This window comes from Humulus lupulus, chromosome 6 (assembly GCF_963169125.1).
Source record: "Humulus lupulus chromosome 6, drHumLupu1.1, whole genome shotgun sequence".
Lineage (NCBI taxonomy): Eukaryota > Viridiplantae > Streptophyta > Magnoliopsida > Rosales > Cannabaceae > Humulus > Humulus lupulus.
This window is the reverse complement of record NC_084798.1, coordinates 201541680-201564080: the sequence shown is the minus strand read 5'-3', so window position 1 is coordinate 201564080 and position 22401 is coordinate 201541680. Positions and strand designations below refer to the sequence as shown.

Below are 22401 nucleotides of genomic sequence, written 5' to 3'. Positions count from 1 at the left end.
ATGTATCTAGATAGTATTTATTTTGTATGTTGATTTCCTATTTTGTGCAACAAAGTTTATGAAATTTTCTTTTTCAAATATATTTTTTCATCTTAAATATCATGTATTTTGGATTGTTAGCCTATATTTACACTTTGTTCTTCATTAGTGCTAAAACATAATATTCTTTGTGTAAGATGTGTCATTAAATTGTACACATCCATGCTTAGAACAAAAATATTATGTTTTGTCTTATAAATAATGCTTATTGATTTATTTGTTATTTCATTAGATTGATTTACACTACATGCTTTGAAATTATAATTTTGAAAAGTGAAGAAAAATCTTATCATTTTTAGAAGTAATTTGTGCTTAAACTTATAAATCTATTTGGAAAATAATAGTTTGATATATTTTAACTATCATTAAAACTTGAGAATCAATGTATTTATAAATATTATTGAACTTATATTTTGTGAATTCTATTATCTTAATAATATTTCTTTTAGTATCTTGATTCTAAGCCAAGAGTTCAGACAAATATTTAATCTATATATCTCTTCTTGGTTGACGGCTTATATATATAATATTAAATAATTTATAATTATATATAGCGTATTCAGTTCAAACTTTTTTCTTGCATTAATTTCTCAAAAATATCCCGACTACTTGTCCTTTCGTCGAATATATCCAAAATTTTGGTGAACTGGTGTATGTACATGTTAAGACAGAGATGAATTAATTATTAATTTTGTACGTTTTAACTAAATAATAAAGTATTAAATTTAATTATTTATTTTATAATATTTTATTAAATATATTATGTTTTACAAAATTTATCTAAACTAATCTTTTATTCAAGTTTAACCAAGCTTTTTTTTTAATAAGACACTTTTACTTTTATGTTGTTATAAATATAAAAACTTTTATTTATTTATAACTAAAATTAATTATTTTCTTATCTTATACGCACTACACTTTCTAAAAATTTATTTAATTTTACTATTTTAGTTGCAAAAATATAATATATGTATCAAAATCATATTAATTATAATAAAAAAAGCTAAAATAGTTTTATTTAAAAAATTATAGTACTTTCATAATATTTGTGCATGTTTTGTAGTTAATATATTCAACTATCAACCAACTAACGCGTAGAAAAATAAAGTTTTTTTAAATCAAATTTAACAATATGAGTTGGACCTTATCTTGACCAGTCACCACCACTTGTATAAATATTGTATGGACCATGTTTCTTTCCATCTTCATATTTTCTTACATTATAAATACATGACCACAATTCATAGTTTATACAGCTCAATATATATTAATACAATTACAGCTTATTTCTTAGATCTCTTGCAATACAATTCCAAATATACATTTTCTTTACTATACTAATAATAATATTATAATCTGAAGTATGAAACCCTCTGTTTGTTTTTGTATGATTGTTATCTCAGTATTATTAGTACTTGAGTATTCTCTTCCAACTCCTTCAGCTCACCAAGATCATCCTCATCAGGGAACACAATCACAAACCAAACTTGACCATCATCAACTTCGGACATACCTCAGAAAAGTGAGTGTTGGTGGCAGCGGCGGCAGTACCGCCGGTAGAGGAGCTGTAAGAGGCACGGTCGGCAGCAGTGGCCGCGGTGTAGGAGTTGGAACCGGAACTCGAGGCAGTTCATCATCGTCGGCCATTAATGGAAAACGACCTTCGGGTCTATTCATTCGTGGAATCTTGTCTTTGGCCCTTTTCTTAGGTGTCGTTTTGTTCTAATAATTGGTGTTATTATTATTATTGTTGATGTTATGTTAGATTGTGTTACAAGAGATCCGGCGAATAAGATTGTGGATCTCGATTCAGATTATCATTAATTAGAAAAAATTATATATAGTACCCGTTTTTAATTAAGTGCTTTCCTTTGTACCCACATTTTAAAACTTTTATTAAAATGCTCACTATTTCATATGATATACATATTATAAGAGAACCCATTAAGTTCTTCTAACACTTATATATATATATATATATATATGATATACTATTTCATATTTTCATAAGATATACTTGTATATGATATATATATACATATAATACATACTACAACAATACTTAAATCTACGTGCTCAAATAAAGATAATTTGAGAAGTCTCGTAATAATAATGAGTAAAATTTAACTAAATATATTTAGTATCTAATTTTAATTAACTACTTTTAAAAGTGGGTAGTTATCGACTTTTCCCTTTTTAATTGTATTCTTTTATTCATTGGCCAGGCATATATATATGTACCAAATATATTTTGTCTTGTAATTATTTTTTGGTTTGAAAGATTGAATAGAAAGTGTGAATTGTTATTTACCTAATATTATTGTCACACTAATTTTAATTCTTGATAACTCAAATTGAATGAAATTTGGTGTGCAAGTCTTTATACCCATATTGATATTGTTGAAATGTACAGAAACACACACAAATTTATATAGTAGAAATTAGATGTGGTATCCAATTTAAAGGAATCTCTCTCATTTTTATCCATTATTTTATATTTTGACCTTAATACCCAATATTTCATTAACATACCTATTATATTCCTCTCATTTCATATTGAACTAGTGAAGCTGGTAGAAGATTATTTAAAAAGGAAAGTAATAGCACGACAGAGGCAAAAATTGAGATTTTTATATTGGACTTCTAGTAGTGTTTTCAGGGTAATATGATAAATATGATTAAAAAAATGGGTAATATTTAACTAAATGTTATTAGCAGCTATTTTTGGTTAACTAATCCTAAATGTGGGTACTTTTCAAGTTATCCTATTTATATAATACATATAGTTTAAGCTTTATAACCGCAGCCTTGTATTAAGAAAAAAAAAAGTAATGTGTCCATAATTAATAGAACTAAGAAGTCAATTCAAAGCACCTAGTGTACAACCTGTTGACTAGTACATAAATTAGTTTCTTATTTTATTTTATATGTATCCAAATTTTATTTTGTATTCATTTAAGTTCACTTATTACTAGTGTATAAAAATGACTAAATTATAGATGTATATATATTTGATGAGTCATCACTTAACAACTCTAACAAAGCAGGTGCTTACAGAAGTAATATTTTAGTAACTTTATGTATTTTTTCTGCAAAAGAAAAAAAATTATGAATCTTTAACGAACATTGACTATTTTTGCCATAAAAATAAAAAATTAAGTATTTAACTGTAATAAATGTAAAATATTAGGTATTTATGCCGCAAATTACCATTTTTTTTTTATAAAGAGCTCCCTCAACAGAGGCAGGTAATCGAATAGATGAAAAACAACTAACAATGAGAGTTCAAACCAGGGAAAGAGACCGCAGCACTACTGCAATCCCAAACCCAAAAAGAACTAACATGAATAACACTACAAACAGAGGTCCTGAAACAAGACATAACACAGGACAATAAAGAAAAGCAATACAAAAAATGAAATAAAAGGCCCGAGGCAGACTAAGTAGCTGCCAATCACGGAGGATAAAGAGACTTGTAGCCATTTAAAACCTCCACATCCAAACTTCGCCAATTCAATTTACCAGTCCAATTGTTCTTCCTAGCAACAACTGCCAGGTTATGCACAGCATAATTAGTTTCCCTCGGAATTCTGGTGATCTCCCAAAGCTTCAGCTTAGCACATATGCTTTTGAATTGAACCGAAATGTTCCTGTAGATTGATTGCTTGCATAGATCCTTTCTCCTTGAAAGATTCTACCGCCCAGACATAATCAATTTTGAATACCACTGCTTCCTCTGCTGCCAAAACAAGAGCGCTGGCCTCGGTTAGCATCGGGCCCGTTTGAACCGCCTTGTTTACAACTGAATGAATGATGGTGCCTTTACAGTCACGGGCCAGTGCTGCCAAGTAAGTTCCATGGTTTGTGATTGCCACATCGGTGGAGAAGCAAACCCAGCCAGGAGGTGGAAGAATCCATCTTTGTTCTTCAGCCATCACATTTATATCCCCCCATTCCTGAATACGCCTGTTAATTAACTCAGACAGTTTATGAAGATGCTTCGGATGCTCTCCATGATGGATTGTGTTTCTCTCCCACCAAATAAAATCCACAATTACTGAAGCTCTTACCAAAAGGTCAATAAAGGGTCTTAATACATTCTTGTTATATAGTGGATCAACCCTGAAAACTGACTTAAATTCAGACAAATTATGACATCGTTTTGGTTAACATTCAATCACAATTTATTGTTAACTAGGCTTTGTATTTGTTCTGTGGCATGAGCTTATTTCACTTGGCCCTCATATTTCCTTTTCATCGAGGAGGAGGAGGAGGGTTCGATCCTCCACCAGTCCCGTTTTGGATTCAATTGTGACATCGTTTTAGCACACTCGAATTGACTTACCAATGTCATCGTGAACCTCTATTTTTAGAATTATCGATAGTATAGGTTTCCAGAATTACAAAATTAGTTACTCAATTTGTTACAATCAGCTTCCTTTAATTCGAGTAATAAAAAATATTTAATTAATTCATTTTAAAAAAAAATTATTTAATTAAGTTTCATATCTTAGTGTAGTTGAATGATAGACATTCAATCACAATTTATTGTGAATTAGGCTCTGTATTTGGCCTGTGGTGTGAGCTTAATTAGCTCACTTCACCCACATGTCTCCTCTTCAACGAGAAGGAGGATGGTTCGATCCTCCAGTCTAGGGGTGGGCATAATTCAAACCAATCTAACTACACCGAACCACTCTAATCTAATTACAAAAATTAGATATCCAAATACAATTTGATTGGATGGGATCAGATGGTAGATGAAACTGTCAAAATCCAATTAAAAATCTATCCAATCCAGTTACGTATAATATATATGAAAAAGTATTTAATTATTTCTATTCCTTTAAAAATATTAAAAAAATATTTATATTTCTTTTAATACATTATTATCGGTTAACTATTAGTCTTCTCCTATACACTTATCTCTCATTTACAATGCAACTTCAAGCTTTTAGTTAGATTAAACTTGTAAGACTGATAATTTTATGTAGTTTGAACCTAAATGAATGATGTTGTTTAGTTTTTAAGTGATTTTTTGTATGCTTTTAAGTTAATATTAAAAATCAAGTTCCAACTCGGTTTCAAAAAAAAAAAAAAAAAAATTAGGTTCCAACTTGAAATCCAAAGTTAAGCGTGCTTGACCTGGAGTAGTCTCATGATGGGTGACCTCTTGGGAAGTTTTCCCATGAAGCGTGCGAGTGAGGACAACGCGCCATGGAAAGACTCGTGTTGGTTTGGAGGGTTAGTCGTCATTCCAGGAAGCAGCCATAGTGACGTGGGGTGTTATAAATGGTATCAAAGCCTTGACTCAGCCGGAAGTGTGGCCGACGGGGACGTTTGACCCCTAGGGGGGGGGTATTGTGATAGACAGAATCTCGTGATCCGCAGGGGGAAAAATTGGGTAAAAGTTGTGCAATCCCACATCGCCTAGGGAAGGTCAAGTGTGATGATTCTAAGACTGTGCAAGTATGCGACTACACAATTGAAGATGGCTTAAATGAATTGATGGGTACTACCTATGCCAACAAGATGCATCTTCTTTTCGGTAGCCCATCACTTGAGAACTCCAAAGTTAAGCGTGCTTGACCTGGAGTAGTCTCATGATGGGTGACCTCTTGGGAAGTTTTCTTAGGAAGCGTGTGATTGAGGAAAAAGTATGTTGGAAGACTCGTGTTGGTTTGCAGAGCCAGTCATCATTCAAGGAGTGATCCGTAGAGGGAAAGAGACGTGGTTTAAGAGTTATTGTTTAGATTTTAAACGTTATACTTTATAGTTTAAATTTATAGTGTAAAGAGACGTGGTTTTAAGACTAATGGTTTAAATGTCAAGGAGTTGTGGTTTAAACCTTAAATGTTATGCCTTATTATTTAAATTTATAGTTTAATAAGACGCAGTATAAATTTTAAGCTTAGTGGTTTAAATTTTAAGCCTTGTGGTTTAAATTTTTAGGAGTTGTACTTTAGATTTTAAACGTTATGCTTTATAGTTTAAAGATATGTGGTTTAGATTTTAAGCCTAGTAGTTTAAATTTTAAGCCTTGTGGTTTAAATTTTAAGGAGTTATGGTTTGGATTTTAAACATTATACTTTATAGTTTAAATTAATAGTGTAAAGAGACGAGGTTTGGATTTTGAGACTAATGGTTTAAATTTTAAAGAGTTGTGGCTTAGATTTTAAATGTTACGTTTTATTATTTAAATTTATAGTTTAAAGAGACGTGATTTAAATTTTAAGCTTAGAGGTTTAAATTTTTAGTAGTTGTGGTTTAGATTTTCAACGTTATGCTTTATGGTTTAAAGAGACGTGATTTAGATTTAAGCCTAGTGGTTTAAATTTGAAACTCAGAAACAAATAGGGAAAATGAGAGTTATAGCTTTAACACTATTTTCCCAGAGTTTTTTTAGTACAAGACGTGAACACACTAAAATAAAGAATAATGACCAGTCTATTTATAGGACTAGTATCATATTTCCTCTCCCACACTTTTAGGGAGAAGTTAGAAGATATCTATTTTTGAATTTGAATTTTAATCTAAAATATCATCGCAAATATCGTAACTAATTAATCTCCTTAAAAGGTAGAACAATATTTTAAATCGTCATCTACTTTTATTCTGATATCTTTCGCTATTCGAGCTGACTCATGAGTTGATACCCCTTCGAGTTGAAGTATCAAATTCCTTCCAAGTCGACCCTTTCTTCTTTTTAAAGAAAATTCTTCACCACTGCTTCGAGTGTAGTGCACCAAATTTTTTATTTAGATTAATTAATTTTGTGCTTTGTTTTATTAATAATTGTTAGGTGTTAGAAATTATTTTAATTGTTTGATTTGTTTGGTAGGTATTATGTGAATTTAATTGTTAGTTGTTTTATTTATTTACTAATTTAATTAGTAAGAAAATGAATTTTGGTTGAATGCATCAAGGTGCATGGTAGGTAGTGATGCACCTTAGCACTTGGGTGTGTGCATGTGCATGGTTGTATGGTGAGCATGCAATAGTTTTTCCTACATATTATTTCCTTTTATTTGATTTATTTATTTAATTATATGAATTAAAAAAGGGAAATTAGAGAGAGAGGCGTGTGAGGCATAGTGGGAAAGATGTGATTTCTTTTCCTATTTTATTAGGAAATTAAATAAATTAAATTGATGATGATAGTTAAAATGGGAAGGAGGAGGTTGTCATCTTTTTATTATATTCATTATTATTTTTTTTGAAAACAATAAAATAAAAACAAATAGAGAAAATTATTTGATTTGGGAAACTTACCCATTTCCACTAGGCTAGATTAGTGTCTCTAGGGTTAGATAAAAAGGAAAGGAAGGAAAAAAGAGGGCCATTATGCTCTTGGTGATCGACGGCTAGAGAGAGAGAGAGGGTGTGTGAGAGCTAGAGAGAGAAGGAGAAGGAGAAAGGAAGAAGAAGAAGGAGGAGAAAAGATGAGGGGTTCGAATTCTATAGGTATGGTCTTGTATGTTTTGGTTTGATTCTTATAAGTCTAAATCATCTCCTCAATTCTAAGTGTTGATTTTTCTTTCTTCTCCTTGTGGTGTTTGAATTCTATAGGTGCCAAGGGAGATCAACATTGTGAGTTGATTGCTATCAAATGAGGTAGTTGATCTCTAAGCCTTGTTATTGATTTATTTTTATGTTGAAGGGATTGTTGATGTTTTGATTTCTATTTAAATTCTTGCCATGTGTTGATTGAGGTTGTTTTGAGAATACCTAAATATGATGTATGGTGTTATGTTGATCTTGGTAGTTTTGATTGGGGGATTCAGCCTAGTATAAATCTAGGGTTCATGATGTTTTTCGTTTATATTGATAATCATACTTATGAGATTGCGTGTTTGGTTATGATGTATTATTAATAGGCATGCTAGAGTCTCATATGTGTTGTGCTTATGCTTTTGGTAACTAGTGATCTTTTTTTTTACGTGATGATTCATATTTGGTTTGTATGTCATGATGGAAATTGTGGTCTTAGAAATATGTTAGGATTTTCTTGAGTTTTGGAAACATTAAAGATTTGAAACATGCTATGAGGGTCTTGGCCTACAGGGGTAATTGATGCATGCTGATCATTTTTATTTGATGTCACATATACTCATTAGAAATATGCTAGGTTATTTGGTTAAATTGGGAATTTGTCTTAAGTCTCTTATAAATGATGATTTGACTATACATGAAGTTTTGGTTTAAGTAATTGTTTAAACATGATTTAAAAGTGGTTTTATGTTAATTATGCTTGCTGTTTTTTTTATATATATTTTGTGAGTAAAATGGTGAAACAATGTTTGAAATGCACTTGTGATGCCTCTAGTGGTATTTGATTTTATGTAAATAAAAAGGGCACATTTTTTTTCCACATGTTAAAAGTGTTTTTAAACAACATAATACGTGCAAATTTTTGTGACTTCTATGAAACAAAAACAAAGTTTTAATCCAAGTTTGCAATTTAATTGGATAAATAGTTGCTGAAACTTTGGATTAAAAATAAGAAAGGTCTTTTAAGAGAGATAAATAATACTAGTGCATCAAATAAATTAAACCCTAAGCTATGTATATATAAATGTGGTATTTAAAAAAGTAAATATGTATTTTTCACATTTTTATTTAAGTGTAGTTTTTTTATTTAAATATATGAAAAAGAATATGGTATAAATTCACTCCTGATTTTTAAACAAAATAAATAGTTACCGAAACTTTGAGTTATTAAGCTAAAATAATTATTTTATTTAAGACTAATGAGTCCTACACCTAAATAATTTAAGTCTTAAATAATATATATGAAAATGTATTTTTCGACACTTTATTTATAAATTTTCATATTTAAAAACATGTAGTTTTTTTTATTAGAAAAATTATTTTTTAAAGGAAATAAGAGAGTTATTAAGTATTTCTAAATAGCTACAAAATTTGTCCCATTTTCTATGCCATTTAAATAATAAATAGAATTACTATTTTATGAGATATTAGAAAAGGCTTAATGGATTATTTTATGGAGTAAATATGACGTATTAAAATTTGTTCAACAAATTTTGTGATTTAAAAGAAATAGAAAATGGTAATTGAATTATGTTGCTGAATTTTGTGTAATAACCCAACTATTTCTAAGATATTGGATCGTTAAAACTACCTAGACATATATAGCTACTACTATTTGGATACAAACATAAAAAATAACATAACTTTATTAAAAACCCAAAATATTGTACCAATACAAAATAGGATAAAAATATTAAATAAAATATGCTATGGTATGGGATCCCATTGTTTATAAAACATAAAACATAAAATTTAATTCAATTTTTTAAAAACAAAGTGCGGAAAAAAAAAACATAATTCAAAAGACTAAATAACATCATCCTCGATCGACACGCAGTCCACACAGTCCATTCATCCTTAACACACAAGCCAAGCTGCCAAGAATCCTTCCGCCTTCCATAATCATTTTCCTGCATCACACTAAAAATAAAGGAATGAGCCTAATGCCCAACAAGGAAAATCTACTAACCACATATAACATAAATCATAAGCATACGACTATATCATAAACGTACACTATAAAACATATGACTATAAAAAACATATATCGTATAGGACTACAATGGCCATCATACTTCTTGGGGCTTGTTAGCTAAGCAAGTCACATGCCCATAAATTTGTGGGGCCTGCTAGCTAAGCAAGTCATATGCCCAAGGACTATAAAACATATAACATAACATATATATCATATTATAGCATAAAACATATCATAACATATAAACACATATATCTAACCTATTTTCCTTACCAAAAGTCAGGATATTTGGGAACAAGAATGAGATTAGAACACTCCTATAAACCAACAGTAAAAATGGTGAGAATCTAAAGAAAAAGAGATGAAAAGAACACTAAATCATCCAAGAAGAACCTTAAGTTTCAATAACTTAAATACCTAATCAAGAATAATAAACAAGAGTTAGGTTTTGAATAAAAGAAAACTATAGAATCATGGAGAACTGAACTTAGGGATAGGAATACCTTGAATGATCTTATGGATTGGTCCAACCACAATACCGAAATCACACTAAACCTCACTTCCCAAATGTTTAGAAAAGCTTAGAATAATAAAGCTTTTATCCCAAACCCAAGTGTATCTCTCTACAGTAGCACTAGCACCTTGGAGGCTCTGATCTAATGCTTGAAGAATGAAGAAAATGGCTGAGTACTAGGTCCTATTTATAGAGTTCAAGGAGTGAAACTAACCCCTTTTAAATTGAATAAATAAATGATTATAAAATGAAAATGATTTGAATTTTTGTTCAACTGACGCCCAGAACTCAGTCAAAATCGTTCAAAGGTAGATCTAAGTGGTTAAGGCTATTTCTAAAATCAAATTCACAAACTTATCAAAAATCACACTTGGAGCTGATATATCACCCCCCATAGGTGATATATCGCCTCCCCCTATATTCCCGAGCCCTGTTCGATCGTTCGTGCAAAGTCGACGTGTTTTCCGTATCTTCCGTAGGCGATATATCAACCCCTATAGCTGATATATCAAACACGTATTTGCACTTTTTAACATATTTTGAATTGATAAAACAGCTTTGACTTAGTCATAATACAATCCTAACAGTTTCTGGAAGGTTCTAGAACTTCTAGATCTTTCTTTTAATTAAGCGATTCATCAAAATACTTAATTCCTTAATAATCATAATTATGACAAACACCACACTCTTATTAGCTCTATCTAAACCATAGGTTATAATAAATATATTTCTAGATCCAGCAATATTAATCAAACCTTATGTTATAATTAATATTCTTAAACTATAGATTAAACTTATAAAATCCACAACTGTTGCTATGAGTTTCCAACTAAGTTCCGGTTTGAACCAAAATCCACGGCAACTAACATACTACTAACTAATACTAACTACTACTATTATCTAGCTAGCTAAGTAAATATTTTGGGACTCTACAATTCTCCCCTACTTAAAAGAATTTCGTCCCCGAAATTTACTTACCAAACAATTTCGGATACCGGGCTAACATGTCTTCCTCCAACTCCTACGTTGCCTCCCGTTCAAAACTATTGCTCCATAGGACCTTGACTATCGGAATACTCTTAGACTGTAATTCCTTCATTCCTCTATCTAGGATGCTAATCGGTCGTTCCTCGTAACTCAAGTCTTTCTAGAGTGCTATCATATCGTACTTGAGGACATGAGATGGGTCTAACACATATCTACGCAGCATCGAGATGTTAAATACATTGTGGCTATCTGCTAGAGCTGGCGGTAGGGATAATCTATATGCAACTATTCCCACCTTGTCCAATATCTCAAAAGGACCTATAAACCGGGGACTAAGCTTGCCTTTCTTCCCAAACCGCTTCACACCCTTCATAGGAGATATCTTTAAGAAGACTTGATCTCTGACTTTGAATTTTACACTTTTCTGTCGACTCTGAGCAGCGAGCATACACTTTCTAATTAGCGCTACTGCATCCTGACCTTCTCTAACAACTTCGGGTCCAAGAAGTTGCTTTTCTCCTACCTCGTCCCAATGTAACGACAATCGATGCCTCCTTCCATAGAGTAACTCATAGGGTGCCATCCCGATCGTTGACCGGTAGCTATTGTTGTAGGAGAATTCTATCAGCGACAAATACTTACTCTATAATCCTCTTAAATCAAGTACACAAGTGCACAACATATCTTTTAAAATCTGTATGGTACACTCGGATTGACCATCGGTCCGTGGATGAAATGTCGTGCTAAGACTTAACTTGGTACCCATGGCTTGCTACAAGCTTCCCCAAAATCTCGATGTAAACACTGATCCTCTATCAGATACAATGGTCTTAGGGATTCCACGCAGTCTTACTATTTCTCGGACATAAATGTCTGCATATTGATCTGTTGTGTACGTAGTCTTGACAAGAAGGAAGTGAGCTGACTTGGTTAGTCTATCTATTACAACCCAAACCGAGTTGTGCTGCTTATTTGTTCGTGGTAGTCTTGTCACAAAATCCATGGCTATGTCTTCCCACTTCCATTCTGGAATACTAAGCGGTTACAATAAGCCTGCAGGCCCCTGATGTTCTGCTTTCACTTGCTGGCATACTAAGCATTTAGACACATACTCCACTACATACTCTCACTTGCTTTCACTTGACTCAAGGTATAACTTTGTTCCTCAGAACCTTATTCTTTCTATCTCGTATCTGAATTGGCTATTCCTTACAGGATAACTTAGCCTCAATCTCCAGATTCTCATAACTCAACTCATGAGTTTCTTTTAACCCATGTCCTCTGCATGGAAATACATAATAAACTATACACAACTGATAGTGGCAAAGATAAGGTCAATCCAAATTCAACCTGACTAGTCCTATCCAGGACTAAAACTGTCAAAACAATCTAGGCTCAAATTGCCCTTATCTCCTCACCCCTTTCCACAATGATACTTTTAAGGAAGATACAATCTTATACTTGGAACTCCATGTTCCTACTTTTCAATTTAGTAACACTTTTCCATTTACTGTGAGAAGTGAGCATCCAAGCTCTAACCTCTAATAATCTCAATGGTCCCCTGAACCACCTCAGGATCCAAACTCAACACCTCACCCATCTCATTCCCATGAACGAGTGATAAACATTCTCAAACATACCTTGTCTCATAAGGTACCTTTCCAATACTGGATAACTCTCTCTCCCCTCTCTGATTTACCATCAGTCTGAGGGCAATGAACTGTATTGAATTCCATCTATATACTCATCGCCTTCCTTAACCCTTCCAAGATCTGGAAGTAATAATTGAGTCTTCATCTAATAAGATAAACCTCTAATTCCACGAAGGCACACTACCTCTCTCACAAAGGGATTTGAAAACTGATCAGCTGTGTTAATTGTTCTCACTAATAGAAATGAACTCACTTGGAATACTGGTCCATAATGACCTAATCCAAATCACGCTAGCTCACTATCTTGGGTTGCCCCACCACGAAACCCATCGCGATGCTTTCTTATTTCCATTATAAAATACTTAAAGGCTACAATGGTCCCATTGATTTCTGATACTCTGTCTTGACCTGCTAATAGGTTAAGAACTTTACCATGTATTCCACTATGTCCCTCTCCATCTCAGGCCATCAATATAAAGCTTTCAAACACTAATACACTGTCATGATGCCTGAATTTAGAGAATAAAAGAGTAGCATGAGATTCACCCAGAATCTCCCATTTAATCCCAGTGTCCATCGGATCCCAAGTCCGATCCTTATACCATAATAAATTCATACTTGACGCTGTTTAATCCTTAGCTAATCCAGCTAAGACTTCCCACTCAATCTTTCCTATCTGTGGTTCACTTAATTGTTTTACTTATAATCCTCTCTAAGATAGTAATCTCAAGCATACAACTGGCCACCTGGCCCACCAGAAACTCTACTCCAGCTCTGGTCAGATCCTTTAACTGAAATGTTGCATAAGCAATCACTTTTCTCTGTCACTGAGGTGTCGTAACAACCTACTAACTGGTTCTGATCTACAAGAAGACTCAGAACTCTTTCCCAAGGTACATATAATATCATGTCCATCCAAGGAAACTCTTGCCTACCGAGGTGTTCCTTGACCTTGGAAAATCTTCACAAGAAATACATCACAATACCATCGTCCAAGACGCTCACAACTCCCATTCAAATAATCCTTTGAATGCTGTCCATCTAATTCATCAAGATAACTCAACATTAATTAAACTCTCAAATCATAACTCAACACTCCTAGTGCCATTATCTGATATAATAGTCTTCTGTCTAATCTTCTCCCTGATCTCTAACTGGTACTAACCAGACCTAAGATCCACCTTGGAGAATACCATATTACTCAATAGCTGAACCTTTAATTCTTACAACTCTGCTGAGCCATTCAATACAGTGCCCTAATTCTGATTCCATCCTTGGCACTAATCCAATCACCATTCTATTCTCTTTGTAAATGTAATCCTGATAGATTCCCTGGAAATACATCCAGAAACTCACAGACTACTCCAGTCTGTCCTGATCCTGCTGGCACAATCTAAGAGGTATCCACCACACTAGCTAAGGGTTCTATGCATCTCTCTGCAATAAAACTCTAGCTCTCAATACAAATGTCATAAACATACAGAATCCATGCACATTGCCAACTGTCACAAGGCTTTCCACTCTCAAGCCCAAGGATTACCATCCTTTCCTTGCCATTTATCATAGCCTCATACTTACTTAACCAGTCCATATCCTGAATCATACCAAAGCCAGCATAACCAGCTTTATCAAAACCACTAATGAGTCATTTCCATCATAATCCAACTCATCTCTTAAGTCACCAATATAGTATTACTTTCCCATCATAACATAACCATGCAATCTGCATAACAAATCTATGCTTCTCTAGATGCATCAAACAAAGAAACAACATGGTATCAAAACCAGTCAGCATAATACAAAAATCTGACTTGCCACCCCTGAGGAACTAGTCTCAGTCTCAGTCTCTGACTGCATCAGAACGAACACTTGAGCTGGAGTCGAGCTGTCCATTCCCTTTTGCTCATCCTTTCTTAGCCTTGGGCAATCCTTCTTGAAATGCCCAACCATGTCACATAAGAAACATGCCTTTGCTCGACATTCTCCTAAATGACGCCTCTTGCACCGAGTGCATTCTGGGTAAGTCTTCCATCTTTCCTTCATCTTACTTGATCCAATATGTGGAGGTACCACTATCTGAGCTTCGTGCTCTCCAGCACTCTTTTACCCAATCTGATGTCCTGCGTTCTCAACAGTAAGAGCCTTCCCTACCAACTGAGCGTAGGTAGAGATTTCATACACTGGGGCAACTCTAACGCCCTGAGCTATCCTGGAATTCAATCCCTGAATAAACCTTCCCTTCCGAGCTACATCTGTGGGTACCATGTCAAAAGTGAATTTGGCCAACCCATCAAATCTGTTAACATACTCGGCTATTGTTGCATTGCCCTGAACCAAGTTCATAAACTCATTCATCTTAGCAGTCTTGGTTGCATCACAGTAATACTTCTCATTGAACAGCTGCCTAAATTCTTTCCAATCCATCACAGTTGTGTCTCGTGTCTGGGATACTACTTCCCACCACGTCCGGGCATCATCCCGCAATACATATGTCGCACAAATCAGCCTATCGTGACCTACCAGCCCCATGCTGTTAAGAATGGAACTGATCATGTTCATCCATTGCTTAGCTCTGAATGGATCTAGGCCTCCACCAAAGATTGGAGGGTAATACTCCTGGAATCTTCCACAGAGAAATTTCCATTTGCTCTCAACCTTAGGCTGAGCCAAAGCTGGTGCCACTCCTGGCATAACAAAGGAAGAGGTGCTCCCTAAGAGATTTTGTTGTTGCTTCAAAGACCTAATCTCTTCCTCCTATCTCTGCAATCTTAATTGCACATCTGTAAACATCTACTGAAAATTCATAGGAGCAGATGAAGAACTAAAACCCTGGCTGTAACTCCCAGCCTCAGTATAACCACCGCCAGGCCTCATTATCTACCTTGGATATAAACCTGCTGATTGAATTTGCAGTGAATAACTTGACCCATTAATCATGATGAGCATATCAAAAGCTTTCCCCACGGGATCAATCTTACCACACTACAATCACAACCCACTGCAGTGCTAAAAGCATGTCCATGGCATTCATACATTATTCATAATCCCTACTCTTCCAATATTCACTCCATACCTCCAACTCCAGCATGCAAATATCACAATTATATATTCATGGAGCAGGTAATCATATGATCAAATTCATATATATATATTCACGGAGCATGTAATCATATAGTCAAGAGCCAGGCTCTATCACAATCTCACGCTCCCTAATACAATGTGCAGGTAAAGCATTTACTTTCTATTTAAGCAGTTAAGCACATAACTACATAAATAGTTACCATTCCCTAATTGAAGCTATCTTTAGTGATGAGTGTACATGCCCAGCTTGTCTTCAGGAACCATAAACCTCAGCTCGCTTTGATACCAAGTTGTAGCGCCCTAAACTCCAGGGACCGTTATGGTGTGCCTTTTAAATAGTGCTAAACTCCCTAATCGAGTCATTTGGCCATAATCGTGTAACTAAGTATGATTGGCGGTTTAGTATTAAATTTTTTGGTTAAGATATAACGTTTCATTAAAACGTTTACTGTATACATTGGGATCCCAAAAATATAATTTAAAGGTCTATTATAAGAAAATATTTACAACTAGCCGATCTAAGCGGCAAAACAGGGTTTAACCCTTGTTCCCCTTTCAACCCTCGGCCGTGGCGGTAAAGCAGCCGCATATGTACACATCGTCACCTAAGCTCTTCAACTCAAGGATGGTATAGCTTTCTTTTGCCTTTACCTGCACCACATAGCACTCGTGAGCCGAAGCCCAGCAAGAAAACTCAATATGCTCATGATCAATAATATCATGTCAATAAATCATAAAGTGCATGCCTAGCAATAACAACCTTAATCATGCATGCAAATAAGTTCACGTAATGATGGGTATCCAGGATAAGGAATACTGCCCTCCTGAGTGGATGACTATCAAGTCAATCCTAATCAGATAAGTGATTTAACACTGGTGGTTTTGATAACCATGCTGGGCTTATAGCTCTAAATAGAAGAGTGACAATTGTAAAAGTCACTAAGGTGGTTTCCGTTCCCATTAGCCATGTGACGATTTGGTCACCTGGGCTTTACAAATAAGTGATCCTTTCACTAGCTTAAACAAGATAGGTATTTGATGACATAGTCACCAACATAAACCTATTGAGTGACCCTAGAGTCACTAAAGTGGGATTCCGTTTCCCTCAACCATGTGACAAAACAGTCACCTAGGCCTTTGGCCCTGGCTCTGAGTAACTAGTCATAGACTAGACAAGCGCTTATAATTTTCATCGAACTTAGGCTCGGTGCAGCATTAATGCTCCATATGAGTCATTCAATGCAGATGTTCATCGAACTTAGGGTCGGTCCAACATTAATGCTCCATATGAGTCATTCAATGCTGATGTTGATTAGATCTAATCTTTTATCAGCTCTGCTTTCATGACACTTATGCTGCTTCTGACTTTTAGGTCAATAACATGCACACGTAAGCAATGCTACCAGGCATATATCATATGTCAAATATCTGAATAGAGGGCATTCAACATGCTCATTTAACAATTTCTAGCATAATTAGAATCATGCACAAACACATAGACTCAAGCTCTGATCAATCTCACATTCAACATTCATGGCATGACCTAACCACATGTTTCTCGTGCATCACATGCATCACATTTAAACACTCGACATGTCTCAATAATTACCATGCATGTCACATATGGGGTGCAATTTTCTTACCTTTGGTCCAAGCACTAGTTACCAATAAATGAGCCATAAGCACGATCCTGATTACAAGCACCTATTGATAACCTAGTCACAACCATAAATGGTGATCTAATGAGTTCAAGTTCTAAAACCAATCCCAGAACCAAGACCTAGCCTCCAGGACATCAAATCCCACTAAACCGGGTAGTAGGAATGATCCGAAGGCCTAAGGTTTAAGTTCCCATAATCAAAACATTAATTTTGGCCATAAATTTCATCAAGCGCCACGACCCCCAGGGCAAACAGAAACCTCCACTTGCTTCATCGAGCCTTGGCCACGGCGCCCAAGAACAGGGTTGCGGCCCAACCACGAACCAACCATTTTTCTTTGATTTTACCATTTTAAAACGATCCAAAAACCTATCCAAACATCTCCAAATCCCAAAATCAAAGTTTCCAAATATCCCCATGATCCAAAACCGAAAAAACCCAAGCTTCAAATAATTCAAAAACTCATCAAAACACAAAGTCCAATTCAAGCTTAAAATCTTTAAAAACATAGAACTTAAAACTTGAATTACCTCAGATTGAGTTGTTTCCCAACTAAATCCTCCGGCTAATAATCTTCTAATCTTCCCTAGGATCGCTATGCCTAAATCCGAGTCCTAGAACTCAAGTTTCCTTCGAAAATGCAATCGGGAGACAAAAATGGAACTTAGAGGGAGAGATAACTTACTGAACGTTCTTTTTATTTCTTAACAGGTTACTTCAAGCTTAAGTAGCCTCAAACAAATCCTAACGCTCGGGTCCTGAAAACGTCCTAAGGGGTAAAATAGTCAAAACCTCTAGAATTTCCCCCTGATCTTACTAACTCCCAATTTATCATCAAATACTTATTCCCATTACCCAATAACCCGGTAATGTGCTAAATACCCCTTGACTCACTCCGAGTCAAGAATAAATCCCGTTGTGACTTTCCCACTAGCTTACCTCTTAGGATCGTCTCGTGCTGAGTAACCCTAGCATAACCAAATTGTAATGACCCACTAATCTAGACTTTTGGACCATTAACGAAACTATACATAAAACTTACATTTTTGCGAAAATACCATACTTTATTGGAAACTTGTAGAAATAGAGTTACTTTCATAAATAAGTAGGATATGGGTACCCATTGTCTTTAAAACAAAAAAATAACTTAAAGTAAAAAGAGTTACATAGAAAATGCGGAAAATACATTTAAAACCATAAAAACATAAACAAGACTACATCCTCGAATCGAATAACGCTCAGCCCCTTGACTCCATTCACCATCGATACACATCCTCTAAGCGTCACGAATCTTACCGCCTCTAAAGCTTATTTTCCTGCACATAAAACAAAAAGGAATGAGCTTAATGCCCAGCAAGGAAAATCTAACACATAGTCATAAACATAATTTCATAAGAAACATAAAGACATAACATAACACATAATACACTTATTATAATGGCCATTATTACTTGGGGTCCCATAGACTAAACAAGCTTATGCCCATGAGATTAGTGGGGTCCTACCAGCTAAATAGGCTTATGCCCACAATCTTTTTGGGGTCTTGTTAGTCAAATAGGGCATATGCCCAAGCCTACAACATACACATCAATAACATATTCATAACATATGAAAACATAACACATAAGATAACATAAACATAAACATATAGATTCTAGCCTATTTTCCTTACCAAAGTTACCGGGATATGTGGACTGAGTTGGGACTTTTTGGAACACTCCTAAAACCATAATGAACAAGAGTGAGTCTAAAGAAGAAGAAGAAATGAAAATGAATAGGAAGACTAAACCATTGAGAAAATATGCTTACCACAACTTATGTGCTTAAGAACTTGGATTCCCTAACCAAAATAAAGATTAAGGTTAGAGATTGAGTAGAAGACTATGAGGAAGAAAATAACATAATACAGAAAGGAACTAGAGTTTTGGTTACCTCAAAGACTTGAAAGTCCAATCTACACCTCAACCGAAATACTATAGAACCTCACTTCCCAAAGTGTTTGATAAGCTTATGATGTTTAAGCTTATGATTTCTCAAACCCAGGTGTTTAACTCTCACACTCTCCTAACACTTGCAGCTTCTGATCTTAGAGTAAAAGGTGAATAATGGCTGGGTACTAGGTCCTATTTATAGAGTTTTGGAATGAAAGTATCTTGATTTTACTTGAATAAAAATAATGGCTTTTTAAGTGAAAATCATTTGAATAATCGTTCAGCAGAGGCTGAAGACTCGTTCAAAAGATGCTGGACTTATGGAGGAGTTTGAATGGCTGAAAGGAAAAGAATTCAAAAAACAATTGAACATATGCTGAAGGAGGCGATATATCGCCCCCTGTAGGCGATATATCGCCTGGGCCAGTATGCCCGAGGCGACCGTGCATCGCTCGTGTTTTCCGTATCTACGTGCTGCGATATATCGCCCCCTATAGCTGCGATATATCGGCATACGCTGAATAATTAAACACGAAATTACACACTTTTAGCTAAGTTTGAATGGGGTAAACAGCCTTGACTAAGCCCTCAACGTATTCAAAGCTGCTGACTGACCTTAGGGGATTCAAACTTTACTCCTTATTAAATTAAATCCTCAAAAATACTTAATCCTTAATCACCATTCATAACATGTGTTTAAAATCCTATTGGTTGATGTCTAAACCTTATAATATAATAAATATAATCCTTAATATCAGTCACTTTAATCAAACCTTAGGTTATACTTAATATTCTTAAACTATAGATTAAACTTAGAAAATCTATAAGTATTACTATGAGTGTCCAAATAATTCCCGGTCTGAACCAAAAATCCACAGTAACAATGATAATACTATACATACTATCATACTACTATCTATCTTAGCTAAGTAAAGTTCTTGGACTCTACACAAATAATAATAAAGCATCACACACATATATCACATATATGCCAAATATGCCCGAAATGACCAAAATATGAAAATCCCCCAATTAATCAGAAATGGATTCGCATGCATATAATCATTTAATAGCATAATAAATCAATTATGTCCCTCCCAGCCTCCTAATCAAGGTCCTAAACCTTATTAAGAAATTTGGGACATTACACTTGACCAACTTAACCCGCAAGCACCAAAAGATCACATGGACGAAGAAGTGTAAAGGAAGCTTTCAAACTATGAAGGATAAGTTAATCTCTACACCTATCCTTTGTATTCCCACAGAGGGTAGGAAATTCGTGGTGTATTGTGACGCATCAAGGAATGGCTTACGTTGTGTGTTGATGCAGAATGGAAAGGTGGTAGCTTATGCTTCAAGATAGCTCAAGGACTATGAACAATAGTATCCCACCCATGATCTTGTGTTAGCAGCAGTGGTGTTCGCACTGAAAATATGGAGACATCACCTTGATGGGGATAAGTGTGAAATTTTCACCGATCACAAAAGTCTGAAATACTTATTCACTTAGAAAGAATTGATTATGAGACAACGAAGGTGGTTAAAGTTAGTGAAGGATTATGATTGCAAAACTCTATACCACCTGGGCAAGGCCATTGTGGTAACTGATGCATTGAGTGGGCGAAGACATGGGAGTGTCTCAACTCTGAGCATGATAGAGATGGCTCTGTAGAAAGAGATTATAAACGTTGGTATTGAGTTCGTGACAAGAGGCCTAGCGAACCTCACTATATAGTCCTCCCTATTGGAACAGATTAAAGAAGGCCAGAAAATGGATGAAGCCCTAATAAGTCAAGAGGCTTTGGTACAGAAAAGTGATAGTAGTGACTTCACTATGTCTAACGATGGATTGTTGCGGTATAAGGATAGGATCTGTGTGCCTAACAATGATGAGATTAAGGAAGATATTATGAAGGAGGCGCATACAACACCTTATTCCTTACATCCAGGGGCGACAAAGATGCCGCGCACAAATTTTTTTAGATTTATTAATTTGTTTGATTTATTTTTTTAATTGTTAAGTGTTAGGTTTTATTTTTATTATTTGAATTGTTTGGTAGAATACGTGAATTTAATTGTTAGTTTTTTTATTTATTTATTAATTTAATTAGTAAGAATATGAGTTTTGGTTGAATGCACAAAGGTGCATGGTAGGTAGTGATGCGCCTTAGCACTTGAGTGTGTGCATGTGCATGGTTGCATGGTGAGCATGCAATAATTTTTCCTACACATTATTTCCTTTTATTTAATTTATTTATTTGATTATAAGAATTAAAAAGAAAATAAAAAGAAAGGGAAAAGAGAATGAGGGGCGTGTGAGGCATAGTGGGAAATAAGTGATTTCTTTTCCTATTTTATTTGGCAATTAAATAAATTAAAATTGATGGAAATAATTAAAATGGAAAAGGAGGTTGTCATCTTTTATTTTATTGATTATTTTTCCTTTAGTTAAGACAATCAAATAAAAAAAATAGGGGAAAAAGGGTTTGATTGGGAAACATACCCATTCCCATTAGGCTAGTTATTTCTCTAGGGTTAGATAAAAAGGGAAGGAAGAAAGAAAGAAAAGAGCCATTTTGGCTCTTGGAACTGTCGGCTAGAGAGAGAGAGGGAGAGGGCGTGAGATAGAGAGAGAAAGAAAGGAAGAGAGAAGATAAAGGAGGAGGAGAAAAAGAAGAGGAAAGGGATTCAAATCCTAGGGTATGTATTTTGTATTTGTGATTTCCTATTTCATCTCCTCATTTGCTTTCTTGTGATTGACTAAGTTTGCTTTTTGTTGTTGTTGGTTTTTCTTCTCATCTTTGTGTGGGTTTCGAAACCCTAGGTGCATGAAAGAGGGTGACCATAGTTATTTGAGTTCTTGATATCTATCAAAGGAGGCAATGGAAATCTCTAGCATTGTTGTTGTGATAAATCTTTGTTATGATTTTAGAAGTTCGGTTGTTGTTTTGATGGGGTTTCGGCCAAGCATGTGTAGATGACTCTCTTTATATATTTTTTATTTATTGTT

The 22401-nt window shown here is 34.6% G+C and overlaps 1 long non-coding RNA gene across 4 annotated transcripts in view; it reads left to right on the top strand.

Annotated features, from left to right (window-relative positions):
- Positions 1–7390: 7390 nt before the first annotated feature.
- The window catches only part of LOC133782972 (uncharacterized), a 50560-nt gene continuing 35549 nt past the window's right edge, over positions 7391–22401 (top strand). For all 4 annotated transcript variants that reach the window (XR_009870747.1, XR_009870746.1, XR_009870745.1 and 1 more), the window contains exons 1-2: positions 7391–7503; positions 7609–7653. This is a non-coding gene — a long non-coding RNA (uncharacterized LOC133782972). The remainder of the gene's footprint in view (positions 7504–7608; positions 7654–22401) is intronic.